This window comes from Schistocerca serialis, chromosome 4 (assembly GCF_023864345.2).
Source record: "Schistocerca serialis cubense isolate TAMUIC-IGC-003099 chromosome 4, iqSchSeri2.2, whole genome shotgun sequence".
In the NCBI taxonomy this organism is placed as follows: domain Eukaryota; kingdom Metazoa; phylum Arthropoda; class Insecta; order Orthoptera; family Acrididae; genus Schistocerca; species Schistocerca serialis.
In genome coordinates this window covers 303,447,729-303,467,357 of record NC_064641.1, presented here as the reverse complement: position 1 = coordinate 303,467,357, position 19,629 = coordinate 303,447,729, and positions in this window count along the sequence as shown.

The window sequence follows — 19,629 nt, the reverse complement described above, 5'->3', positions numbered from 1 at the left end:
CACCTTCTAGAGCATGTTGGGTGGCACGGGATACATGCGGACGTGCATTGTCCTGTTGGAACAGCAAGTTCCCTTGCCGGTCTAGGAATGGTAGAACGATGGGTTCGATGACGGTTTGTATGTACCGTGCACTATTCAGTGTCCCCTCGACGATCACCAGTGGTGTACGGCCAGTGTAGGAGATCGCTCCCCACACCATGATGCCGGGTGTTGGCCCTGTGTGCCTCGGTCGTATGCAGTCCTGATTGTGGCGCTCACCTGCACGGCGCCAAACACGCATACGACCATCATTGGCACCAAGGCAGAAGCGACTCTCATCGCTGAAGACGACACGTCTCCATTCGTCCCTCCATTCACGCCTGTCGCGACACCACTGGAGGCGGGCTGCACGATGTTGGGGCGTGAGCGGAAGACGGCCTAACGGTGTGTGGGACCGTAGCCCAGCTTCATGGAGACGGTTGCGAATGGTCCTCGCCGATACCCCAGGAGCAACAGTGTCCCTAATTTGCTGGGAAGTGGCGGTGCGGTCCCCTACGGCACAGCGTAGGATCCTACGGTCTTGGCGTGCATCCGTGCGTCGCTGCGGTCCGGTCCCAGGTCGACGGGCACGTGCACCTTCCGCCGACCACTGGCGACCACATCGATGTACTGTGGAGACCTCACGCCCCACGTGTTGACCAATTCGGCGGTACGTCCACCCGGCCTCCCGCATGCCCACTATACGCCCTCGCTCAAAGTCCGTCAACTGCACATACGGTTCACGTCCACGCTGTCGCGGCATGCTACCAGTGTTAAAGACTGCGATGGAGCTCCGTATGGCACGGCAAACTGGCTGACACTGACGGCGGCGGTGCACAAATGCTGCGCAGCTAGCGCCATTCGACGGCCAACACCGCGGTTCCTGGTGTGTCCGCTGTGCCGTGCGTGTGATCATTGCTTGTACAGCCCTCTCGCAGTGTCCGGAGCAAGTATGGTGGGTCTGACACACCGGTGTCAATGTGTTCTTTTTTCCATTTCCAGGAGTGTATTATCAGAACTCACACACTGAATTGATTTGGTAACAAAATAGCTTGAACACTGAGGAGTAAGCTACTTTAGAAAGTGTGTAGCACAAAATACTTGATTTGAAGAATATTACATGGATTGGAAAATAGTTATGCTTTAGAAATGCTATTTACTCTTAGACTTTTGAACTTTCTCCTATTTGTGAAAATGTTTTTATTGGTTGATATGTGCTACATGATATGATTCAACTTCAATATGTTTAACCCATAATTACACAATATTTGCCACATAATGTACCCATTGTATAATGTATAGCTATCATGCATGCTATCAAGTATTTGAGAATGCGAACCCAAAGTGACTTGCAGCAAACTTCACACATAATTTCAGACATTTGCTTAACTTTTTTTCACTTGCAGCTCCCACAAAATGATGAAAGGAAATAAGTTACTACATTTTTGCCGTTCATTAATTAAAACTGTTGCATCAGGCATGACATCATGATGCTTAACTTTATTACTTCATTGCTATTAACCTTACTTGCAGCATGTTTAACAGACAGTATTCATATATGCTGCTGAATATACCTACAAATTTATATCATTGATGACATGGAGAAAAGGAGAGGAATGGACAGAAAAAGGGAAGAGAAGGAGATGTACAAAAAGAGGAGCAATGACAAGAAAATCATTTATGAAGAAGTGAAATTTGTTAACACTGAACATGAATTTAAGTGTTAGCAAGTCTTTTCCTGAAGGCATATTTCTGGAGTGTAGTGTCGTTTGACAGGTTGTTCGTTCAGAACAATATGTTAAACTTTTTCCTCTCAAGCCGATGAAGGATGTGCATGTAGAAAAAATGTTGTTTATGTAGTATTTAAGTCGAGAACTTCGCACTGTGTGTGCTGTAGTTTGAGGTATGTGCAGGTGTGGTGTGAGAAGTGGAGTACTGAACGTCATCAAGGTGTAATTGCGATGAGCGTCTCCACCTGAAGTGGCAGTATCTCTTATACTTTGGCATTGCAGCTTAGTTATGTCGTAGAGGGCAAGGCGTAAGAAGCTGTGTGATAACACCACCACCTGGGAACAATTGAAGAAAGCTTTTTAAAAATATCATTCTGTTCTGAGGTTCTCTATTGAAATGATTATTTGTAACAGTTTATGTGAAGTTATGAACTGAGAAGTGATCTGTCCATCCACAGTTGTAAGCGTTCTTATACACTGGCCACAAAATACAGAAGAACCATTGAAAAACATTTACACCATTTAGTAGCTTGCATAGTTCAGAGCTCTCTTACAGCCCTCAATCCTCTGCAGAGAAAGATGGCCATTAAAAAATAAGATATACTTGAAGTAAAAGTTATCATGAATAGCTTCAAGGTGTCAGAGCATTTGAAGGGTAACACTTCATTTTGGCTTAGTCCAGCTGTACCACTCCGGAGTTCAAGATGCAAATAAGAGGCACAAAAAGGAGAACTTTATTGAAAATAAGAGGAATTTTCAAGAAATAAGGGTAGAAAATACAACTTTGCCCAGAGTAACCTAATTAAACAGTGAAGGAGATGTAGGTGAGCACTGTCTATAGTGTTGCCCAAGTAGGTAAAATGTTTAAAAAGAATGTAACAATACCAGAGAAGGAAAGTTGCTACTCACCATATAGCGGAGATGCTGAATCGCGATAAGCACAGTAAAAAGATTAACACACTCATAGCTTTCGGCCATTAAGACCTTTGTCAGCAGTAGGTACACACGCGCACACACACACACTCAGGCAAACGCAACTTGCACACACGTCTGCAGTCTCAGAGAGCTGAAACTACACTGCGAGCAGCAGCACCAGTGCGTAATGGGAGTGGCGACTGGGTGGGGGTAAGGAGAAGGCTGGGCGGGGAGGGGGAGGGATAGTATGATGGGAATGGCGGACAGTGAAGGGTTGCAGTTAAGACGGAGGGCAGGAGAGAGGGCGCGGAGGGGGGAGGGGATAAGTAGCAGAATCGAGAGAAATAAAAATAAATTAAAATACTGGGTGTGGCGGTGAAATAACGGCTGTGCAGTGCTGGAATGGGAACAGGGAGGGGGCTGGGTGGGTGAGGACAGTGACTAACGAAGGTTGAGGCCAGGAAGGTTACGGGAATGTAGGATGTATTGCAGGGAAAGTTCCCAACTGCGCAATTCAGAAAAGCTGGTGTTGGTGGGAAGGATCCATATGGCACAGGCACAGTTATTGAGATGAAAATATCGTGTTTGGCAGTGTGTTCAGCAACAGGGTGGTCCACTTGTTTTTTGGCCACAGTTTGTCAGTGGCCGTTCACACAGACAGACAGCTTGTGGCTTGTCATGCCTACATAGAATGCGGCACAGTGGTTGCGGCTTAGCTTGTAAATCACATGACTGGTTTCACAGGTAGCCTGCCTTTGATGGGATAGGTGATGTTAGTGAGCAGACTGGAGTAGGTGGTGGTAGGAGGACGTATGGGACAGGTCTTGCATCTAGGTCTATTACAGTGGTATGAGCCATGAGGTAAGGGATTGGGAACAGGGGTTGTGTAAGGATGGATGAGAGTATTGTGCAGGATCGGTGGACGGCGGAATACCACGGTAGGAGGGGTGGGAAGGATAGTGAGTAGGACATTTCTCATTTTGGGCCACGAAGAGAGGTAATCGAAACCCTGGTGGATAATGTAATTCAGTTGCTCCAGTCCCGGATGGTACTGAGTTACAAGGGGAATGCTCCTCTGTGGCCAGACTGTGGGACTGCAGTGACGAGTGGTCCTTCTCTAAATGTACCGAGGGTCTCACTGAAGCCTTCACTGATCATAATTATCCTCCCATCCTTGTACAAAAATGAATCTCCCATGCCTTATCTTTCCAATCTCCTACCACCTCCCAAAATCCCACAGTCCGGCCACAGAGGAGCATTCCCCTCATAACTCAGTACCATCCGGGACTGGAGCAACTGAATTACATTATCCGCCAGGGTTTCGATTACCTCTCGTCGTGCCCTGAAATTAAGAATGTCCTACTCACTATCCTTCCCATTCCTCCTACCATGGTATTCCACTGTCCACCGAACCTACACAATATACTTGTCCATCCTTACACAACCCCTGTTCTCAATCCCTTACCTCATGGCTCATACCCCTGTGATAGACCTAGATGCAAGACCTGTCCCATACATCCTCCTACCACCACCTACGCCAGTCCGCACACTAACATCACCTATCCTGTCAAAGGCAGGGCTACCTGTGAAACCAGTCATGTGATTTACAAGCTAAGCTGCAAACACAGTGCTGCATTCTATGTAGGCATGACGACCAACAAGCTGTCTGTCCGCATGAACGGCCACCAACAAACTGTGGCCAAAAAACAAGTGGAGCACCCTGTTGCTGAACATGCTGCCAAACATGATACCCCTCATCTCAATGACTGCTCACAGCCTGTTCCATATGGATCTTTCCCACCAACACCAGCTTTTCTAAATTGCGCAGTTGGGAACTTTCCCAGCAATACATCCTACATTCCCGTAACCTTCCTGGCCTCAACCTACATTAGTCACTGTCCTCACCCACCCAGGCCCCTCTCTGTTCACATTCCAGCACTACACAGCTGTCATTTCAATGCCACACCCAGTCTATTAATTAATTTTTATTTCTCTCCTTCCCGCTACTTACCCCCTCCCCCCTCTGCAACATTTCACTGTCCGCCACTCCCACCGTACTATCCCTCCCCCTCCCTGCCCCAGCCTCCTCCTTATCCCCACCCAGTTGCTACTCCTATCATGCACTGGTGCTGCTGCTCGCAGTGTAGTTTCAGCTCTCTGAGACAGCAGACGTGTGTGCAATTTGCGTTTGGTGTGTGTGTATGTGTGGTTTAAGAAGAAGTAATTTTCATTTGGTGAAAACCAAGGAATTGGATAAACTAAAATAGTTGACAATAGGAATCAGGTCAACAGCAAGACATGTTCATGTGCTTGATTAAAAACTTTTTGCACATGAGCCTAGAATAATTATGTCGACTATATAGAAGAATTTCAACATTCAACGGTGTCTCAGTGTCGGTCAGTGTGACAATAGCGCAGCTTCACTTCTCAGTGCAGCGGTCACTTGGCTGACTACACAGACACTCAGCTGACTACACAACTCCACAGCAGCTCATCGCTTTGCCCTCAAGTGACGTATCAGTAGTGCAGGGCAGTCAGCAGTACGACCTATCAGGTGAGCTGTAAACAGCCCAGAACTGAAATCCTTTTCCGTAGTATAGTGTGTAAAATGTTACTGAAAGATATTTCACTAGTTAGGGACAGTTGTGTTCAGATTCATGCTATTGAAGCGTTATTTAGGGATTTTATAATGTTTAAAAAATTGGAGCAAAGTAGGTCCTGGAGTGGGTTACTTGGCTCCACTTAATATAAACATTATTTAAGACAGGATAATAGCTTGAGGCAATGTTACCCTCTTTAAAATTCATTTTGTTACTTTATAGGTTCATAGTAAAACAACATTTATGTAGTTTTTGGTATTAGAGGGACAAAAATAACAACAAATCAGGGTAGTGTAACTTTTTATTTAATATGTAAAAAAAAGTAATAAGCATGAACAAAATTTAGTGATGTTTTGTTGCCAAAGAGAAGGCCAATGTTTTTGTTAGGTATATTGGAGTGTCAGAATGTCAGCGACTGCACTAGTAGAATATTTATCAAAAATTCATCAGCGTCGACCAGCTGTAACACTGAGTAATACGTCTTTTACTTAATCATTTTGAGGGGTTATATCTTCATTATTTCATCCACTTTTCCAAAACAAAAAGTACCTCTCTAGTTACAGGCCATTTCCAGTTAAAAATTAGTTCACATTAAAGTTAAGAACAAAAAAGGTCACTGTGCTAACTTTTATTACACTCCTTTCAAACACAAAAGACTTAAAAATTATACAGTAAATTCAGCTATGTTAGATAACTTGTAGGTCATAACTTTTAATCCTGACTCGACAGATACTTTCTGATTTCACATTTTATCTCACATTAAAAGATAGAATTAAGTTTTATATGTACCTTGTCTGTACTAAAATCACTGTTGACTAGTGTAATGAACTTTTCTTCAAAAGTGAAAGTGTCTTGCATTTTATACGTTCAGTTGGATTGTTCTTCAACCTTTGGAATGCCGAGTCTACAAGCCAAAGATCCATCTTATCCACATAATCATCCAGCAAAAGAAGAACTGTTGCATTGCCCTTGTCTGCTGGAAGAATTACTAAATCCTGGTCTTCTCTGATGGAATGGATCGTGGCTCTTTCAAGCGAGGAGATGTTACATCATGCGGGTGGCACCCGATGCAATGTATGAGAGACCTCTTGCCTAATCTCATCAGCTAGATCGTTTGGTAGCCTGGACACCGCTTGTACAATGTCAGAAATGAATTCCATAATGGGAGTATTCCTGGGTGTAGGGACAAAATTCAATCCCTTTTCCAATACTGCTAGCATAGCATCGTCCAGTTGTTTGGTTGTGAGATTGATCACAACAGGTCGATGGGTGTCATCATCCGTTATTGTAGACTGAGAAGAAAGCCGTTGAAACTTTGAAGATTGCCTACTGACGGTGTTTGCATGGACCTAGTCTGATATTGCCCAGGATGAACTGTCAACCCAGTCCCAGGATGTAGCAGACAGCAATGCTGAAGCTTTCAAATGCAAATAAAATAAATCCTTGGATATGAAATCCAGTTGTCTACGTTTAAAATGAATGTGCTCCCTTACTAAGGCAAAACCAGCACACTTCTCAATGTTGTTGGCCATTCTTGTCCCAATGTAATGAACAATTCTGGCAAATTTAGATATTATACCTTCATTCCGGCATCTTGGCAGAAAAGCAAGGGCACTCAGCAACTTCCCCTTCTTCTCATGAAGTTTATCAAACTTCGTTACAAGTTCAAACATCTCCTCCCCATAGAGGCTCTTGATGTGGCTCTGTAAAAACTTCAATTTGGTGCTGCAGTCCCGCCAAGATTGTACAGCTTACCTAAGGTACACAAGCAGGGAGTACCCCTTCGGCCTATTGTCAGCAATTTGGGCACTCCTACTTACAACTTAGCCAAGTATTTACTGTCCATTCTCAGTCCCCATGTCTGAAAATTCGAACACCGTATTTCCAAATTTCTGGTTTTTATTCAGTGTTTGAAGTGTTTGTGTCTCAGTCCCACGGATTTGCTTGTTAGTTTTGATGTTGTGTCTCTGTTCCTTTGAAGATTTCTTGCAGTTGATTGGTGAAAAATTGGCTAAATAACATGAGAGAAGGCTTTTTATTACATAGTTCAAAACTATGTATATGAGTTATAGAATTGCAAGAAGCATAGAAAAAGGAGAACAGGAGGAGGAATGAGGAGACACACATTTAAAATAACTGGATAATGTTGCTATGCTGCAGAGAAACTTCATCATTGCAGGGAATAAGGGTTAGGATCAGAGGCCGGGCACACTGTTAAAATATTTAAGATGAGGTGTACCCAGTTTTATGTAGGTACAGGAGAGAGGAATGGTAGGCAAACCAAAGGAAGGCATGATCTAATACTTGTTCAGGTGAGTCTATAGAAGGAATGATCTGAACCATTTTTGTATGGAAAGATTAAAAAAAGGAGCACTCACATTGCAAGGCAACAATGTATTTCCACAGTATCTGTCTGCAGGATAAGGTGTAGGTGTGGCTCTTACAGTGACAGGAAGATGGAAAGTGACTATGAGTCACACTAATGAAGTATTCTCCAAAATAAGCAAATAGACTTCCTGAGCAATGATAAGTCTTTCAATATTCATTTCTGTGCATGTTTGACTAAATAGAGAACTGAGATTTGAAATCTTGGAAAGTAGAGGAGACTAGAATATCAGTATGTAACTTCTAAAGGTAAATAAAGACATAAACTTTGTACATCTAAATAAATTTGTGAATCTTATGCTCTTACAAGCTATTCAAATGGGGCTGCCTTTGAGTAAGGATACTGAAAACATGATAGAACCTGATCAAATGGAATATACCTCTCATGAGTTTTTAAGACACTGCAGCAATGTATAAGCAAGGGAGATGAAGGGTGAAAATAGTAGAGTAAAATGTGAAACAGGAAAGTCATTTACTAGATTGGAATATGCGAAATAACCTCATGGAAAGTACAGTATTTGCCAGAAATTTGAACAAGTAATGTTAAGAAATAAATGAGGACATTGAAACAACACAATACCTTTTTCTCAAGGAATCTGAATTAGGTAATACTTGTCTAAAATGGAAATACTGTACTATGATATTTAGTATTGGTAAACTAGATAATTGTTAATTGAAAGAAATGAGATAAGAAATATGCTTGGATGTGTTTTATTGTGTAACTGGAAAGGAATTCAGTCTTAAGAGACCTTCTTCTTCTTCTTCTTCTTCTTCTTCTTCTTCTTCTTGCGTTACAGCCTCTGTAGGACCACAGGTAGCCCCATCGTGGACTGCATTTTCCTCTTCGTCTTCCAGAACCTCTTCATTCTTTTTCTTCTTCTCTCCCACTCTTCTTCCAAGATCTTCAGTTTCCGTTTCTCCTGTCGGTTCCACTGGTGACACTCTAATCTTTTCCTGTATTCTTCTCTGTCATTGATCTCCGGCATATTGGTCAGTGTACATTTGTTCCTCCAATTTTCCTTTCCTTCGACCTTGATCCCCAATTCCAACCAGTCCTTCTGAAGTTCAACAACCCACTTGGTTCCTGTCTTTCCCCTTGTCCTCCCTGTTGTTTCCCACACTCTCTTTGTCATTCTGTCCATACTCATCCTAACTAGATGTCCAGCAAACCTTGCCCTTTTGAGTCTGATTTCCCGGATATTGTTCTCATGTTCTGGTACAATTCTTCCCTAGGTCTTCACATCCACCTCTCTCCACCTCTTTTGGGACCTAGTATTTTTCTCAGTTTTTTTTTCCTCTCTTCTTTCTCTAGTTGTACTGCCCTATTTCTTCCTAGAGTCATCGTCTCAGCAGCATATAATACTGCATTCCTCATCGTTGCCTTGTAGTGGCTTATCTTTGCCTCTGTGGATATATTCTTTTTATTGTATATCTCTCTCGTCATGCAGAAGGCTGACCTCATCTTCTTTATCCTCTCTGTTATTCCCTCCTTGCTCATGTTCCTTCCTGTTATAAATTCTCCCAGGTATTTAAATTTGCCCACCATTTGCACAGTGCCTTCTGATGTTTCCTTGTCTGCAGTGGTATTTAATGTCTTTGCCTTGTTATTGGCGATCCTCAGTCGCACCTTTCTGGCTACCTTCCTTAAGTTGTCGAGTTATGTCTTTATGTCTTCTTCTGTCTCACTTACTATTGCTACGTCATCTGCAAAGGCTAGGGAGTCCACTTGAGCCCTGTTGTCTTTTTTGTCCCCCATATGGGTCTTTGGTATTCCCATTTCCTCGTCCATTGCTCTCCACTGCCTGATCACTTCATCCAGTGCTATATTGAACAACAATGGTGACAATCCATCTCCCTGTTTAACACCAGTCTTGATCTCAAATTCTTCTGACAGTGCTCCTCTGAATCTCACCCTTGCTGTTGTATCTGTCAGAATTTCTTTTATGAGCTCTTTTGTAGTTCCATCAAGTCCTCTGTTCTTCAGGATCCTAACAAGAGTCTGTCTGTCGATGGGGTCATAAGCCTTTGTGAAGTCCACGAAGGTTATTACTGTCTTTTTTTTAAGGCCCTATGTTCTATCAGTTGCTTCAGGATAAATATCTGTTCTATACAACCTGTTCCCTTCCTGAATCCTGCTTGGTAGTCGCCAACTGTACTTTCTACCTGTTCTTCTACTCTCTTGAGCAATAGTTTTGACAGCACCTTGTATCCAACCTCTAGTAGCGATATTCCTCTGTAGTTGTTTGCATCTCTCTTGTCCCCCTTCTTATGTATTGGTACTACAATTGCATTCTTCCATCCTTCTGGCAACTTCTTTGTTCTCCAAATCTGGTGAATTATGTTGGTCATATTGTCTATTGCTTTGTTGCCTCCCCATTTTATCATCTCGGCTGCTATACCATCTTCTCCAGTTGCCTTATTATTCTTTAGATCACTTATGTCATGTGCGACTTCATCCCTGGTTGGAGGGCGTGGCTCTCTCTCTTCTGTGTCAGTCCCCAGTTCCAGCTCTTCTTCAGGTGGTTCACAGTTCAGCAGGTCATGAAAGTACTCTGCAAAAATCCGATAGTTCTCCTTTGCACTGACAGCCAGCTCCCCTTTCTTATCTCTTATAAACAGTTCTCTACCCTTGTATCCAATCAGATTCTTTTTGAATTTCCCGAAAAAGTGTCTGCTGTTGTTTTTCTTGAATTTGGTCTCAATCTCGTCCAGTTCCTGCTTCGTCTTCTGTCTTTTGGTCCATCTTATTGTTTGGGCCACTTCGTTTCTTGCTCCTAAGAAAACTTCCCATTTTTCCGGGTCTTTCTTGCTGCTCCAGTCTCTCCAGGCTTTCCTACGAGTCTCTACCGCTTCCTCACATTCCTTGTTCCACCACCAGTGCTTCCATTTCTTTTCTTCCTTTCCCGATAGTTCTGCCTGTTTTGCCATGTTTTGCTTCATGTCATCCCATTCATTGAATGATTCAATTCCTTCCTCATATCTTGATCGATTGTGTCTTAATTTGTCTCTGTCTACCTTTATGTTTTCTGTTCTTCTATTCGTCTGTGGCAGTCTGTCCTGTTTGGAATCCAAAGACACTTAACTTCTGTAAGATAGTGATGCGATTCTATTCTTGTGTTCTTCCTGACCTTTGTGTTCATGATCTCTTTAGCGTTTGTCCAGCTGATTGCTATGTGGTCAATTTGGAATTCCCCAAGGCCGGTGCATGGGTTTGCCCATGTCTTTTTCTTATACGGTTTGCCCTTGAAGTGTGTTGTCATCAATCTCATTTTGTGTTCTCGACACAGTTCAATTAGTCTTTCTCCATTTTTGTTTGTCTGCTGGTGTGCAAGGTACTCGCCCACTACTCCTTTATGTTGCTTCTCTCTTCCAATCTGTGCATTATAATCTCCTACGAGTATCTTTACATATCTATTTGGTATGTTTTTCAGTGTATCATCTAGCTCTTCCCAGAAACTATCTGCAACTTTCTTGTCTTTCCTGTTCTTGTCATTTGTAGGTGCATGTCCATTTATTATTGTGTACTTTTTGTTCCCTGCTTGAAATGTCAGTGTTGATATCCTTTCTGACCTGCTACTCATTTCAGTTATTCCATCCTCTTATCTTTTGTCTACTATGAACTCTGTACCAAAGCATCTAGGTGCATGTCTTTCCTTTCCCACTTTAACTCCTGGTGTCCCCTTCAGTATTATGAAGCCTTCTGACTCCAATGTATCTTCGTCAGTGTATCTTGTTTCTTGCATCGCTAATATTCCAATGCTTCTCTCTTTCATCTCATCTATTACCTGTTTAAGTTTACCAGTCTTAATCATTGTCTGTACATTTATGGTTCCAATTCTGGAAGTCATTTTAGTTTTAATTTTCTTTGAGGTTCTTGGGAGCTCCGACTCTTTCCTTATGCACTTTTTGGCAGGTCCCCCAGAATCCGAATGCCTGCTTGCGTCAACCTTGGTCAACGGGGGGGATTGTCCCCCTGGGGTAATCTCAATTCCATAGTGTGATCCATTCCATGAGCTAAAAAATTTTTTTGATGGGACGGCTCATGTCCATCCAGTTATACAACTGAAGTTGTTAGAGCCAGAAGAAGTGTTCAGGCCGCCCCTGACATGGGGAGACAGACGTCTTTGGTAGCCACCCCTAACATGGAGTACAGCTGCTATCTGATATGTTTCAGTGGCTCTTCCGCTCTCTCTGCCATTGGGAAGTGATGTTCCTCCTCCACCTTCGAGACTGTTGGCCGGGCTTTGCCTGCAACCCTAGGTAGGGGCCCTAACTGGGTGCTACCATCCAGAGCCAGATGGACACAGATTTTTTAATGAGGTTGTTGCTCCTCTCCCTCCTCCTTCCCCATGACTTGCGAGATGGGGCCCCGGGCTTGGGACTGGCAATGGTGGAGTTCGTAAGAGACCTTAAGTTTAATAATAACAATTTAACAAAAGTTAAAGGTTATAAAATGATTGTACACAGTTACGTAAGTTGTTTGACATGATATCTTGTATCATAGTGGATGGGGGCTGAACTGTGGTGTGACATGTTATTGATGAAGAACAACATGATACACTTCTTCCTCTCAAGTTGATGAAAGATGTGCACTTAAAAAAGTGTTATTTACGTAGTATTTAAGTAGTGAACTTCCCACTGTGTGTGCTGTGGTTTGATGTATGTGCAGATGTGGGGAGAGGACCGTGAGCACAGAATATAGTCAAGATGCGATGGCAATCGAGCGTCTCCACCTGGGGTGGTGAGTTCACTTATACTTTGATGTCACAACATGGCAGTGTCTTGGAAGGCATAGAGCAAGAGATACTGGTGATAATGACAATGCTCAGAAACAGTTGAAGGAAGTTTAACAAAAATGTCATTCTGTTATGAATTCTGTACAGAAATTATTATATATAATGATTAATGCAATTGACGAATTGGAAAGAGATCTGTCCACCCACAGTTGTAAATGTTCTTATACACTGGATACAAAATACAGAGAAGAGTTACTGAAAGACATTTGTGTCATGTAGTAGCTTGCATAGTTTGAAGCTCTCTTAGAACCCTCAGCCCTCTGCAGAAGGTGAAGAAGTCACACAGCAAGATTCTGTGGTACTGCATAGGAGGTCTACTGCATAAAGAACCCTTGAGAATGGTGACTGGAAAAAAAAAATATAACTGAGGGAAGAGGGTATCACAGTTAGCATCAGTGTATCAAATCATTTGGAATGTAACACTTCATTTTGGGTTAGTCCAGTTACAAGACTTGTCTGTTACACTGCAGTAGCCTTGTGAAAGTGAAATGTGAATGATAAAGCCCCACCGCCATGAACTCTGGACCTTGCCATTGGTAGGCAGGCTTCCATGCCTCAGCGATAGGTGCAACTACAATTGAGGGGTATCTATTGAGAGGCCAGACAAATGTGTGGTTGCTGAAGAGGGGCAGCAACCTTTTCAGTAGTTGCAGGGCCAACAGTCTCGATGATTGACTGATTTGGCCTTGCAACATTAACCAAAATGGCCTTGCTCTGCTGGTACTGTGAACAGTTGAAAGCAAGGGGAAACTACAGCCGTAATTTTTCCCGAGGGCTTGCAGCTTTACTGTGTGGTTAAATGATGATGGCATCCTCTTGGGTAAATTATTCCAGAGGTAAAGTAGTCCCACATTTGGATCCCCAGGTGGGGACGACTCAGGAGGATATTGTTATCAGCAGAAAGAAAACTGGCATTCTATGGATTGGAGCATGGAATGTCAGACCCCTTAAGGGGCTCCGGAACGCCCTATACTTGCAATGTTAAAATAACGCTTACATCTTTCCTCACAAAGTATTTGAGGTAGGAAGTTGAGCTTTTTACAGATTATTTATTGGAATATGGGCTACAATTTAACACCGGGATTTTACAAAATTTTAGTTCAGTTATTAAAGATAATTTTTCTTCAATTGTAATGAAAATTCACAACATTTTTTTGCCCACACCTATCACAGTAGTACAGGTTTATATGCCAACTAGTCCCACAGATGATGAAGAGATTGTAGAAATGTATGACGTGATAAAAGAAATTATTCAGATAGTGAAGGGAGACAAAAATTTTATAGTCAAGGTGGACTGGATTTTGATAGTAGGGAATGGAAGAGAAGAAAAAGTAGGTGAATATGGACTGGGCATAAAGAATGAAAGAGGAAGCTGCCTGGTAGAATTCTGCACAGAGCACAACTTAATCATAGCTAACACTTCGCGGCTTAAGAACCATGAAAGAAGATTGTATACGTGGATGAGGCCTGGAGACATTGGAAAGTTTCTGACTGATTATATAATGATAAGAGAGAGATTCAGGAACCAGGTTTTAAATTGTAAGACATTTCCAGGCGCAGATGTGGACTCTCAGCACAATTTATTGGTTATGAACTGTGGATTAAAACTGAAGAAACTGCAAAAAGGTGGGAATTTAAGGAGATGCGAAATGGATAAACTGAAAGAACCAGAGGTTGTAGAGAGTTTCAGAGAGAGCATTAGAGAATGATGGACAAGAACGGGGGAAAGAAATGCAGTAGAAGAAGAATGGGTAGTTTTGAGAGATGAAATAGTGAAGGCAGCAGAAGGGCCAAGTAGGTAAAAACACGAGTGCTAGTAGAAATCCTTGGGTAACAGAACGTAAAGATGTAGAGGCATATATCACTAGGGTTAAGATAGATACTCCCTAGAGGAAAATTAAAGAGATCTTAGGAGAAAAGAGAACCACCTGTATGAATATCAAGAGCTCAGATGGAAAACCAGTTCTAAGCAAAGGGAAAGCAGAAAGGTGGAAGGAGTATTTAGAGGGGTTATACAAGGGCGATGTTCTTGAAGACAATATTGTGGAAATGGAAGAGGACGTAGGTGAAGATAAAATGGGAGATACAATATGGCGTGAAGAATTTAATAGAGCACTGGAAGACCTAAGTCGAAACAGGGCCCCGGGATTAGACGACATTGCATTGGAGCTAGTGATAGCCTTGGGACAGCCAGCCATGACAAAACTCTACCATCTGGTGAGCAAGATTTATGAGACAGGCAAAATGCCTCCAGACCTGAAGAACAATTTAATAATTTGAATCCCAAATAAAGTAGGTGTTGACAGGTATGAAAATTAACAAACTATCGGTTTAATAAGTCATGGCTGCTAAATACTAACATGAATTCCTTACAGACAAACAGAGAAACTGGCAGAAGCCGGCCTCAGGGATGATCAGTTTGGTTTCCATAGAAAAATTGGAACATGCACGGAAATAGTGACCCTACGACTTATCTTGGAAGATAGATTAAGGAAAGGTAAACCTGTGTTTCTAGCATTTGTAGACTTGGAGAAAGCTTTTGACAATGTTGACTGGAAGACTCTCTTTCAAATTCTGAAGGTGGCAGTGGTAAAATACAGGGAGTGAAAGGTTATATACAATTTGTACAGATACCAGATGGCTGTTATAAGGGTTGAGGGGCATGTATGGGAAGCAGTGGTTGAGAAGGGAATGAGACAGTGTTGTAGCCTATCCCTGATGTTAATCAAGCTGTGTATTGAGCAAGCAGTAAAGGAAGCAAAATAAAAATTTGGAGTAGGAATTAAAATCCATGGAGAAGAAATAAAAACTGCAGGGTTTGTCAATGACACTGTATTTCTGTCAGAGACAGCAAAGGATCTGGAAGAACACTTGAACAGAATAGACAGTATCTTGAAAGGAAGATATAAGATGAACATCAACAAAAGCAAAATGAGGATTTAAGATGAGCATCAACAAAAGCAAAATGAGAATAATGGAATGTACTCAAATTAAATCAGGTGATGCTGAGGGAATTAGATTAGGAAATGAGACACTTAAAGTAGTAAATGAGTTTTGCTATTTGGGAAGCAAAATAGCTGATGATGGTCAAAGAAGAGTGGATATAAAATGTAGACTGGTTATGGCAAGGAAAGCATTTCTGAAGAAGAGAAATTTGTTAACATCGAGTATAGATTTAAGTGTCAGGAAGTCATTTCTGAAAGTATTTGTATGGAGTGCAGCCATGTATGAATGTGACGGACAATAAATGTTTTAGACAAGAAGGGAATAGAATCTTTCAAAATGTGGTGCTACAGAAGAATGCTGAAGATTAGATGGGTAGATCACATAACTAATCAGGAGGTTTTGGATAGAATTGGGGAGAAGAGGAATTTGTGGCACAACTTGACTAGAAGAAGGGATTGGTTGGTAGGACACATTCTGAGGCATCAAGGGACCACCAATTTAGTACTGGAAGGAAGTTAGGAGGGTAGAGAGATTAGATTAGATTAGTACTTGTTCCATTAGATCATGAATATGACACTTCTTAATAATGTAGAACGTGTCAGGTTAATAAAAGGTGTCTATACAAGATATTACATTACACAAAATATTGCATGACACTCAATTTTTTGTGTAGGTTGGGGAAATTACCCACTTCATACATCCAAAAATTCATCTAATGAGTAGAAGGAGTTGCCATTAAGAAATTCTTTAATTTCCTTTTAAATGCTATATGACAATCTGTCAGACTTTTGATGCAATTAGGTAAGTGACCAACGACTTTTGTGGCAGCATAATTTACCCCCTTCTGAGCCAAAGTTAGATTTAACCTTGAGTAGTGAAGATCATCCTTTCTCCTAGTTGGTGAGTACTAGTGTCCCCCCCTTATGGATTTTGCTAACAACCCTGCCAGGGATGACCAAGAGATGCATATGGCAAGCAAGTTCAAACATATGTAGGTTGCTGTAGGTACTTGGAGATGAAGGGTCTTGCACAGGTTAGAGCAGCATGGAGAGCGGCATCAAACCAGTCTACAGACTGAACAACACAACAACAACTGCATCCATGATTTTCCATGAGTTAATTTTAACCTTGTTTTTAATATGTTCAAATTGGTGTTACGAGAAACTGTTGTTAGCTTTAGAAACTCAGTGAATGTTACATTTTATCTGACAATATTATGAAAATGAAAGTTGCTACTCACCATATAGCGGAGATGCTGAGACACAGATAGGCACAACAAAAAATTGTTACAAATAAAGCTTTTGGCCAGTTAGGCCTTTGTCGACAATAGATGACAGACATATGCATACACACTCATGCAAATAGAACTCACAAGCATGACTGCAGTCTCAGGCAACTGAAACCACACTGCAATTAGCAGCACCAGTGCATGAGGGGAGTGACAACTGGGTGGTGGTAAGTAGGAGAGATTAATCTGGGATTGAAATCAGTACCTCACCTTAGGAATCTAAAGGTGGGCTAAGTTGGGTTGGTGCATAGGTTTATAGTGTTTTTCCATAAATTTAATAAACACAGCAGATACACATGACAGAACTTTAGTCATCTATAATATATTCTACTTCACTGTTTACAAGAGTCTGCTGATGCTGGGTTAACTTTTCATTCCTGTGCCTGTGCCTGAAATAAAGAACTCATTGAGCCATATTTGGAGCACATTTTCATATGGATAGGAAGTTCATTGAAGGTTGTTCAACAGGGGGCAGAAAAGGTGAAAATCTGAGAGTAAAGGATCAGGTGAATAAGGTGGGCATAGAATGACTTCCCAACCCAGCTTCCGTATAGTATTTTTTGTCATTGTAGCAGGATGCAGATGGGTGCTGTTGTGGAGTAGCGGCACTTCCACATTCTTCCTGGTCAATGTTCTTGTACTGCATCTGCAAAACATCTCAGTTGTTGACAAGAAATGTCAGCAGTGGTGATTACACCTCGGGGAAGCAATTCATAGTACACCACACTGTCACTGTTCCACCAGATGCTAAACATTATCTTTTGTGAATGCATGCAGCTCTTTGTAAGGGAGTTGTTGCTTTGTTTAGGCCCAACCAGTCCATTCTTTTCCTTATGTTAGTCTTTTTTTTTTTGTAAAAAAAGAAACTCTTGATTCACGTGTGCACTTCTTATGCACTTGACATGTTCCACATCATAATGGTTATTGTGACATTGATCAGTGGAGTACATAACTAACTAGCTAACTCTCATCACCAGTAATGATACAAGATAGGAATAGTCAGTGTTGTTCAAGAACCAACTGATGACGACCAAGCAGAGGTGCATGTAATTTTATGATTTTGGCGTAGAGCGTGTTGTACCCATACATCCAATTTTTGAACCTTTCCCACTGCATGCAAATGTTACTCAATGGTGGAGTGATCACATTTGCCCGTTCTCAAGTACACTGACATGAATGTGTTTAAATGGTCTTCATTAAACCCCCAAATGTCTTCCTGAATGTGGTGAGTCACTAATGACAAAACAATCCTCCTTAAAATGAGAAAACCATTTTCTTGCCATGCTCTGTCCAATAGCATTTTTTCCATACAATACACAAACGTTTCTGGCCACTTCCACTGCTCTCACCCCTCTGCTGAACTTAAACAGAAGAATATGTCAGTAATGTTCCAATTTCTCCACTTGGCACTCCATTTCTAGCATCCACAGCCCCACTCACTATCTCCAGATGTCAAAATGACATGTAAACACAAATAGCAACAGTGAACTACAAGTAAAAAAGACAATCAATAAATAAATATATAGCATCTGGAATACCACCATGCAAAAGAAAAACACCATGAACATATTCGCCAATCTAATATTAAAGTACTGACCATTTGAAATGTTTTTCATTGTATTTTAAGTTGACTTTAACTAACATAAACTTCTTGGATTCCCAGTGAGGGGCCGGCTGGGGTGGCCGAGCAGTTCTAGGCACTACAGTCTGGATCCGCGCGATCGCTACGGTCGCAAGTTCGAATCCTGCCTCGGGCATGGATGTGTGTGATGTCCTTAGGTTAGTTAGGTTTAAGTAGTTCTAAGTTCTAGGGGACTGATGACCACAGCAGTTAAGTCCCATAGTGCTCAGAGCCATTTGAACCTTTTGAACCCAGTGAGGGAGTTAACTGAAATGGCACTATATTTCTACGAGTCATTTTCCTAATCTTCTCGTCATAAGATAAGGGGAGTGACACGCACTGAAATGTCCCACCATTTTGATGAACTCACTTGACTGGAAACCTGAGAATTTTGTGTTACTTAAGTATAGAAAGTGTATTCACTGTCAAGCACTTTGGAATGAATATGTTGTTCAAATGGAAATAGTGTTTATTCCAGCACATATTTATGAATTTTACATTTATAGGTTACCATGGACTGTGGACTTATTTATTCCATTATTTTCTGTTGTCACGCCATCAGGTTTCATCTATTGCATGAATTATTGGTGTATTTTGTAGAGTTTTGGGCAATACTATGTGTGGAGGGATGAGATATTGTGGAGGGAAGTTTCACACCTCTCAGATCTCCTTAATGGTTTTAAAACTGTCCAGTGTATGTGACAAGATCAGCTATGTAATCTTAATTTTTTATGACCTACACATCGGAAACTTCCAGAGTCGGCCTGGAAGGATCTGGTAAGCCCTGTACACCAGAAACAGCCTTTATCATGGCAGAGTATGTGTGAAACATACATGGTTTTATTTTAGATGGGGCAAAACTCAGAGACACCATGTATATGAACAATTATTTCAATAGACAACTACATATGCTCAACACACAAACTGGAATCAGCTGTCACTGTCCAATTGTATTTCGTCTAGCATTGATAAGATTTAGTGCAGCTTGCTACAACATTTCATCTTGCAAATTAGAACTCTTGCAGACTTCAGCTGAATCTAATCTAATTTTATGTCAGCATCATGACCTGTGGAGGGAAGTGATTCCATAATCCTCCTGAAACTAGGGAAGGATATTATGCTTACTCAAGTCATTACAATGCTTTCCCTTTTCACTTGAAAGTTAAATGCTCTTACACAATAAGATCCAACAGATATTTTGTCAACCTATTTATTTCAGCCCCTAATTAAGAGACTAATGATTATCGTGGCTTTGCGCCATCAAAATACAATGGCACACTGCAACTTTGTTGATGAGTAGACTGTAGCTCAAAAACTTTATCTGCAATCT